General features: G+C 37.0%; 1 long non-coding RNA gene across 1 annotated transcript; it reads right to left on the bottom strand.

Annotated features, from left to right (window-relative positions):
* Positions 1 to 3,640: 3,640 nt before the first annotated feature.
* LOC125489623 lies at positions 3,641 to 7,197 on the bottom strand. Its single transcript, XR_007267099.1, has 5 exons — positions 6,683 to 7,197; positions 6,055 to 6,183; positions 5,274 to 5,407; positions 4,783 to 4,842; positions 3,641 to 4,284 (listed from the first exon to the last, which is right to left on the bottom strand). It is a non-coding gene; the product is annotated as an uncharacterized LOC125489623 (long non-coding RNA).
* Positions 7,198 to 9,520: the final 2,323 nt, after the last annotated feature.

The following is a 9,520-nucleotide window of genomic DNA, read 5'->3' as shown; positions in this document are numbered from 1 at the left end:
AGCCTCTCCCAAGCAGCGCCCACAATCATCATAAGAATGCACAAAATACGAATGTATACCTTACTATTCTATTCTATTCTATTCTATTCTCTGTGGGGGTGTAAGTACCTGCACGTGGCTCTCTAAACTGCCTTCCTAAGCTTGGACCATTTCCCGCCACGCTGGTCCACTGCGGGTTGGTGGGTTCACACATCTAAATGAGCTAAATCTAGATATGCAGGTTTCCTTACGATGTTTTCCTTCACCGTAAGAGCGATGGTATACATTGTACTTAAGTTAAACGAACTCATTGGTACATGTCAGCGACCCGATTCGGACCCGCATCTCTTGCGTGAGAAGCGGGCGCTTACCCGACTGAGCTACCACCGCTGTATACCTACATTGTGTGTACTTACCCCTTCGTATCAAAATTTCAGGAGAAGCTGTAAAACTCTCACTTTCATACCAATCTACGTCATAAGTATTTCAAGACTGTATGAAACATAAATTATAGGGATCAGGTGGCGTTTTCTGAAAACGTTTTCAGCTGAAAGACTTTCTAAGGCTTTGTACCGATTAGGCTCTGTTATTGAACACAGCTTCTCAAGGGATTATTTATAAAACGTAGCATTAAATATTTAGTACCTGCTGTTTGGACTCGAATGGAGAATTCAATAAGAACTTAGAATATTATATAAGAACAAACATAATTTACAGGTTCTTATTACAGGTCGATGCGTCAATTTCAATATAGCCTCTGATCACAGCTTGCTTAGCTAGTAAACAAATTTTGTATTTTCAGATTTTAGATTTGTAGCTTTTATATAATACTCGTAATATACGTAATATACATCGCCGCCACTATGTAAGTAATATGTGTTTATGTGAAAAAAACATGAAACTCAACATTCCAGTAAAATTCACACAGGCAGAGCCAGTACCGTCCAATTCGATAGGCAGGTATAACAAAAGTGATTTGAAAGAGTCTTCCATAGAGTTAATCAATTGAATTGTCTTATTATCTTATCATGATGTCCTCTAAATAAAATAACAAATAAATCATACCGTGTGTAATACGAATCCTAACTATATATAATATATTAATATATTATCCTTATCCTTACTAATATTATAAATGCGAAAGTAACTGTGTCTGTCTGTCTGTCTGTCTGTCTGTCTGTCTGTCTGTCTGTTACCTTTTCACGCCAAAACTACTGAACGGATTTGAATGAAATTTGGTATACATATGGTCTAGACCCTGAGAAAGAACATAGGCTACTTTTTATCCCGGAATTCCCACGGGAAAACTTTTTAAGGCGAAGCGAAGCTCGCGGGACAGCTAGTTATTATATATATATTATGTGTCTGTCTGTCTGTCTGTCTGTCTGTTACTCTTTCACGCCAAAACTACTGAACGGATTTGAATTAAATTTGGTATACATACGGTCTAGACCCTGGGAAAGAACATAGGCTACTTTTTATCCCGGAATTCCCACGGGAAAACTTTTTAAGGCGAAGCGAAGCGCGCGGGAACAGCTAGTTTACATATAAAAGCAAATGGCATAAAATATTGGACATTTCAGGCTCATGCAACGCGAATACCGATACATTCATGATTATTTTAATCAAATATTTATTCGACGTGAATCGAATAAGCTCCCATCGTGTATAAATAATATAAATACTTAAAATAAACACTCTCGCCGGTACTGATGTTTATTACCTCACAGGTAGGCTGAAGTGCATTTCTGCACACAATTTTAACCATCGATAACTTTTACTACTCAAATTAAATGGGGGTGGATCATCAATATTCGTAAATCTTATACAGTAATATGTTAGTTACATTGACCTGCTGACATGAATCACATCGATAAAATCCCAGCCTGTAGGTACTTACAACAAGAACAATCGTTTGTATTCTACAAGTAATTTAATTTTACTTTGTCGTCACATGAATCAATTTTACAGCCCCAGTGGTGCCGAGAGCTCTCGCTGAAAAAAGTAAATGACTTCAGGAATACCACCTGTTTCACAATTTATAACTTCGTTTCCGTTACACAGTGCTTTATGATTATGAGTTTTAGGGGTCGTATGGACTTTTATAGTAACGTAATATTTAGCCCACCGCCGCTGTACGGGTGAGATAGCCTGCTTGCTATTGTTGCTTGGGTCCACCGGGGCGTGCTAAATTGCGCTTAGCTGGCTGCGGGGCCTCGCGGGATTCGAACCATAGTCGCCTGCGTGCGAGGCGAGCACCTGCCCGAGCGCGCCACCGTGCACTTGTCCTGCTTTGCGAATCTATCGTCCCTCTTCGACGCGCTGAGTCATCGCCGCCGCCGTAGCGACATCAACCAGTGCTACAACACCGCCGTGAACATAGCAGCAGAAGCAAATTTTTTGTATGAGTGAATTTGTTTTCATGATCATGAAGAAATAAGAAAAAGTAGCAAAATTCTGTTATCACTACATGCTAGGGGATGCTGCAATGAACCTATATACATATTACACATTTAACAGTGTGCTCGAAATTAGTCAAAATTATTAATTATAAGGACACTCAATACGGCCAAATATTATTCATGATTATGAAGAAATAAGAAAAAGTAGCAAAATTCTGTTATCACTACATGCTAGGGGATGCTGCAATTAACTTACTAACTACTATTACACCATTCAGAGTGCTCCGGCAGATTAATTACATTACAAGTTAATGTCACTCATTAAAAAAAAAATTACAACTAAATCTACCCACATGAGTGTGTAAATAACGGATAGACGATGGTAAATACATTATAAATCTATATATGTCATCTTTGTGTTTGCTCAATTGACTTCAAAATAATCAATCAAAGAGAAAGCGCCTGAATACATTGTACAGCAAATTGCGCAAAGAAGCCGTAAATTTATCGTGGTGTAATTAATCTCTCGGAGCACGTTGGTAAATGTGATATATGTCTATAAGTTCATTGAAATATTCTCTAGCATCTAGTGCTAACAGAATTTGGGTAGATTTGCTTGTTCTTCAAAATCATGAAAAAATTGTCGCTCATATTTGAGGTTATGTCGCTATATAATGTAATTGTGACGTAATTAATCTCTCGGAGCACGTTAGTAAATGTGTTGTATGTCTATAAGTTCATTGAAGTATTCTCTAGCATGTAGTGCTAACAGTATCCCGCCACAATGGGTTATTTCTTCATAATCATGAAAAAATAGTCGCCCATATAGGAAAATATTATGTTATGTTAATCAAGTTAAAACTTGATAAGAACTAAATCTACCACTCATCGAGTGTATGTAATGGATAGACGATGGTATATAGATCGTAGCAATAACTACTTTATGTACGTATATGGTCAAGGGACTTCAAAATAATGAAAAGTGTAAGCATCTGAAATATGTATTAAGTAAGTTGTCGGCTAGGGAAGAAAGTGAAGGAATTTTTCACTAAATCAATTATCAGCACCTCAGCCCAGTTGGTTACAGCCTCGAACTAGATCCCTGTGGTCTGTGGATCGAATCTAACTAAAGCAACTAAAGATCTTTTTTCTTTTTTTTATTTTAATGATGGTTACTTTTAAAAATACATACAGTAATGAATGTAACCAGTTATATTACAGACTTATTTTGGGTTCTTAATATGTAGGTAAATAAAAGATGCCAAGACAAATTTATTTTATTTTAAGTATACAAATCCACATTAGAAACTACATCAACACAATCATGTTAAATTATTTTATATTGTTATAAGTAGGTATGATTAAAATCACAATGATATTTCTAAATTTATTATTTATCAATCAGAATATGGATACAAGTAACAGTTAAAATCGATAGCTTGAATTATATCATAGCTCTTTTAAGTAAGAGCATACTTTATTAAATAAAACAGAATAAAATGTGATCTGCTAATAAACCTAAACTTAAATAGAACCTATAAATATTAAAATATATATAAATAATATAATTGTTACGTTCACTTCACTCTCACTGCACTAACTCATTGTTACTACTACTCGACAACAGGTGTCGCTATTATTACCGCTACTCGGCAACAGATGGCGCCATGTGTCCAAAGAGTTAAAATAAATACAGCTGTTTTCTCTCTCTCTCGGTTTTATTTTCTAGTAACTGTTAAAATAAAACTTAGAGCTAAAAAGTTTTCTGGTAGTGATTCTAGGATTTTTAAAAAGTTGCCTATCCAGGTTGTCTGTTGATCAAAATCCATTTAGTAGTTTTGTCGTCACATTCGCTGGGTACTTCGACATGTCGATGTTGCATCGTCATCTTCACCCAGGTGATCTGTTGGCAAGAAACGATACATTAGTAAATAGGCGTGCCAAATAAATAACATTGCTGTGTGAACTAAAAACTATAAAAGTTTCAGTTTTCTCGCATACAAAGTGGCGCCTCTAGCGGAAACTATCATGAAACTTTTGACAGATAATCTATGCAGGTGACAGAAGAAAACAAAAAAATTTTCGGTTACGTAAATTGCAAAACCCGTACTAGAGGCCCTGATACAGCTGGTCCACTGCGGGTTGGTAGAGAGGAACAGATCACATATCTAGATGAGCTAAATCTAGATATGCAGGTTTCCTCACGATGTTTTTCTTCACCGTAAGAGCGATGGTATACATTGTACTTAAATTCAAAGAACTCATTGGCACATGTGGGTGTTGACCCCCGTATCTCTGGCGTGAGAAGCGGGCGCTTATCCGACTGAGCTACACTGGTCTATCAGTTTCAATATCATTTAAATGACTTTATTGTTTTAAAATAATGTATTTCTACACTTACCTTCTCATTATAGAGGCATGGCCCGGGGGCAGCGGCGGTATTCCCGAAAAAATAGGAAAGCTGAAATTTAGAAGAAAAAAAATATTAAATAAAGATATAAGAAGAGATGTAAGAAGGCAAGCAGACAATGGGATGGTATGTCTGCAAAGCCAATCATAAAGAACCAAATAAACTGCTTATGGGCTTATGGTTATATTAAACCGATTGCATGTATCTATATACTCTAAGCATGTATCATATTTGTTTTCTCAGCCTCACACTTTAACTCAGGTAAGTTTTGAGGCACATTTACTGATTCTACACTATGTTTGAATTCAGTTTCATGAAATTGATTATTCAGTAGACTGTGAGGATCTACACCTCTTGACAGACAGTCAGCTGGATTTAATTCAGTAGGAATATAGTTCCCTTTTTCAGGTACCTTCTCACATTCCCAGAACCCATCTATTTTCCTATTTAAAGACTCTGTTGAGACAGCCTCAGATACTGACTTGCAAAAGTTACTTGGTAGTGATGAACATCCCTCGCTGTTCAATGGTGCAGTGCCAGCAACAATGTAGCCGAACTGAGTGTTGTGTAGAAATAGCTGACCTGGTATCACTGGCAGTCTCTCACGCAGTAGGATCTGAAACATGATGTCACACCCAAGTAAAATATCTATATTTCTAGGTTCGCTGAAGCATTGGCAAGCTGAATGTGAGATGGTATGTTGATGTCCTGTACATTGACACGGAAATGAGGCATTGAAGATGTTATGTTGGGGACAATGCATGATAGAACAGTGAGTTTATAATCACTGTTGGCTGACTGGATAGCAAATCGAGCCTTTTGGTTGGTTGTGTTGGAAGCATTGCACACACCAACAATTGTTTTCTTCATCGAAGAACTCAGTATTAATTCGCTTAGCTAGATCCTTTAGGATAAAATTTACAGAGCTCCCTGAATCTAGTAGAGCTCTAGCATAGATATGCTCACCATTTTTAGCTTGAAGCTTGACAGATATTGTAGGCAATAATACCTCACTCTGTATGTTAGACATCAATGAAACATGATTAGTAGCAGCAGCGGCAGCGGGTTGGCTATTATGAAGCAAGGTGTTGTGCTTGCCTTTGTAGATACCACACTTAAAGAAAAAACTGCATTTTTGGTGGTTGTTGAGGCATATAGTGCATAGCTTATTGTTGGCCACATATGAAATCCTTTCATGCACTGCAGCTAGTTTAAACTTTTCACATCTAAATAGTTTGTGATTAGAAGCATGACAGTACTTACATGTGGGTTCTTCAGTGATGGGTTTGATGTTGTTAGCTATGTATGACGGCTTTTTTGGAGTGTCCTTACTCACACTCTGGCCTGTAGACTCGCAGGATGTGATGTTTCCCATTGCTGCAGCTCTTTTTTCTAGAAAAGTCAAAGAAAGTGAAACCCTTGCAATGTATATTGATCTAGTTTCCGCTGAATGATCGCAATTATTATTAAGTCGCATGAGTCAACCGGTATATTTAAGCCTTTCAACGCACTACTATGCTGTCTGACTGTAGCTATGAATTCCCTTATATTCTGTGCTGTACATTTAGTGATCGGTTTCATATCTAATATTGAGTTTATGTGGTGGTTTATAACAATCAATTTATTGTCATAACGCTTGGCTAGTAGTTCCAGAGCAATCACATAGTTAGAACTGTCCAGAGATAGATGTTTTATTAGATCTAACGCCTCCCCATAAACAAGAGAACGCAGATAGTAAAACTTATCACATCGGGATAACCTATCATGTGCCAATTACACTTTGGAACAAGTTCATAAACGCATAGTATTCACTAACTGTGCCACCGAATTTTGGTATCTCAATAGGAGGAAGCCTGTTGTGGTTTGTGTGAGAGTTAGTAGAGTTACGTACCTTTTCAGATGTCTGTACCATCTGTTGTCATTTGGACGCTTGCGCTGTTATCCAAGTAGGTAAAAGTCTTGTTTACTGTAATTCTTCACTTTCTGCTGTCTGTTTGTTTGGATAACATTTTGTTTACATTGAGATTTGAAATGCCCAAATAGGTTGCTGTCATAGACAATTCACCGATTCATGATGATTTTTGACCGATTTTGACTTTGATTGGTCCAGTTAGGTAGTAAAATAATTTTATTTATTATAGCGTTCGTTTTTTTCTGTGATGAAAATAGATTTACAAATCTGTTAAAACCAGAAGGAAAAGGTGACACAAAAAGTAAACTCATTTGTGAAATAGGTTTGTTTTACCATAAATCATTAATACAACTTGAAAACATGAGGATTTATATCGATAACAAACAAATTAAATCAGAAAATACAAGAACACGACTCCATATTCAAATCAACTCCCCCCTTCCTTGACAATGACATTGACATCTCCTTTTTGACGTTTCACGCCATGGCTTATCTGCCGACCACAGAGTACGTCGTCGCGGTGTAATTACGATTGCTTCCTGTTATTATTCTGAGGTTCGGAGTTATATTTGTAACACGGCCTTTCCTGATGGCGTGACGTCCTCGACCGCAACGTCTTCTCAAAGTCATCAACACCACGCTCTAGGCAATCCAAAACTCAGCACTTCAAAATCTGTAAACAATTGATGTGATTAGAAGGGTATTTTTGCATTTTGTTCTAATTGGGCAGAGGCACACGAGTCGGCTTGCCACCCTCACCACTGGCAGAGGCACACGAGTCGGCTTGCCACCCTAACCACTGTATGTAGTTTATTGGCTCAGTGTTTATGAACGTTCTTTTTTCTCTGCGATGAAAATAGATTTATGAACGTTCTGTGATTTCAAAAATATTTTTTTTACTGGCAACACTACTACTATTGTAGTGATGTACACACGGTCTGTCTTGTTCGTCAATCGAGTTAACCTGTAATAATATAATATTGTCCCACTAATGAGCCGTTTTACTTGACAACTGTCAGTTGAGTTTTTGTACAAGCCTTTATTTTGTACAATATTCTTCTTACTTCTATTTAGTAAAATTTACAAGTTCAGAATGTTTATTTTTCAAGCGTCGTTGCTGTAGAGAACGCATGAGGGCAGATATAGAATTTCCTCTCTGGAAATAAGATGTGAGCTGACACAAAATCTGTGTTCTGAGGGTTTGACAGTTCAGTACAACTCAGACACTGTATAACGTTCGAATAGACGACAACTGTCAAAGAGGAGAAAAAGTAAAACATAATAATTTTAATAATACCTGATTCCCCAGTCCCCTATCGTGAAGTCGAAACAAATTCAATACAAGTTCGGTATAAGGGGTCAGTTCTTAAAATAAAATTATGCTTCCAAAATTGACAACATTTCAAAATTTTATACAGTTGAAATTCGAAAACCATTTAGAGATATGGCTCTAATATTCACAAAAAAAAATGTTTCCGATTTTTCTATTGATTTATTTCAGAGAAAACATAAAAAACTAAATTATCATTCGTGACATCACGATGTGGCATAATAATTAAACGCGCTTTTACTTCTAAAACATGAACAACAAAAAAACATGTTATGTCACTTTGACGATGACAATGACAAACATCACTCAAATGTCTGTCACTTTTATGTGTCCTTGTCAATGACCAAAGTTCGTGATTGGTTCTTGCCACAAAATAAAGTTGAAGTTGAAGTTGATTGGTCCTTGTTCACTTCAAGTTAATGTCATCCAACTTTTTTTTTTTAGGTTAGGCAGGCAACGAAAATATTTTTATCCCAAGCCTCGACGTGACGTCACTCATACTATAAATATTTTGAACTTTGAAATTCAAAAAATATATTAAAACATAGAAATATTAAGAAATAAAAAAATACGGGTCATCTAAATTTGTGATATCTCGTCGAAAATAAAATAAAATCGGTGAGCATTTTATTTGAAATGTTGTCAATTGTTCCCCAATGATTTATACATTGTAATTTTCGTATTATGTAGACTAACGACTTCAAATATATAGTTTTTTGAATGAATCTGTGAAAGTACCTGAATGTGCTATCGAATCGAGTGACAGACAACCAAAGTGATGATCGAACATCCCTACTTTGGAATATTTTTATCCCCCAAAGAGAACGCACGCTAATGAGCCGTTTTCCTTGACAGCTGTCAGTTGAGCTTTTGGGTAAGCCGATAGATGGCGTGAAAACGCAGTGTACCAACTGTCAAAAATTACATAGAGAGCAAAGAGTACTAAACTCAGAATAAGAACTCACTAGTTGTGATTAAATGTCGGGTGGTAGCGCGAGCCATCCTTCCGAGGCTCAGACTGCATGTGGCTTGGGATAGTGCTAAGTATTCTGTGAATAGTTCTACCCGCGCCGTCACGTAGTGTTCTTTTCTCTATGCGCGCCGTTTGAACGGGTGCTGCGTGCGAGAACTGATTTTCTATTTTTATTTATTGTATGATCCTAAATAAGATCCCAAAGAAATGTGCACTAACTCTACAGTATCAAAGGAGGAGGAGCAGATAGCTCAACTACAACTCAATTAATACAGGAGAAACACAAGGAAACTGAGAAAACTTGAAAAGAACGGCTGTACGCACAATCGCACTGAACGCTGAAGCAACAGTGACATCGACATCATAGAGAAAATAATACTACAATTCTACCTACCTACGTCACTTTCACATTTCGTTAGCCTCACAGAATAACATATTGTGATCTGAGTGTGTTCTGAGGGTTTGAAAGTTGGTACAACCCCAGACAACGCCATCTATTTCTCCAAAAAGGAAC

This window comes from Plutella xylostella, chromosome 15 (assembly GCF_932276165.1).
Source record: "Plutella xylostella chromosome 15, ilPluXylo3.1, whole genome shotgun sequence".
NCBI classification, from domain to species: Eukaryota; Metazoa; Arthropoda; class Insecta; order Lepidoptera; family Plutellidae; genus Plutella; species Plutella xylostella.
The sequence above is the reverse complement of the archived record's forward strand: the minus strand, read 5'-3'. Positions and strand labels throughout refer to the sequence as shown.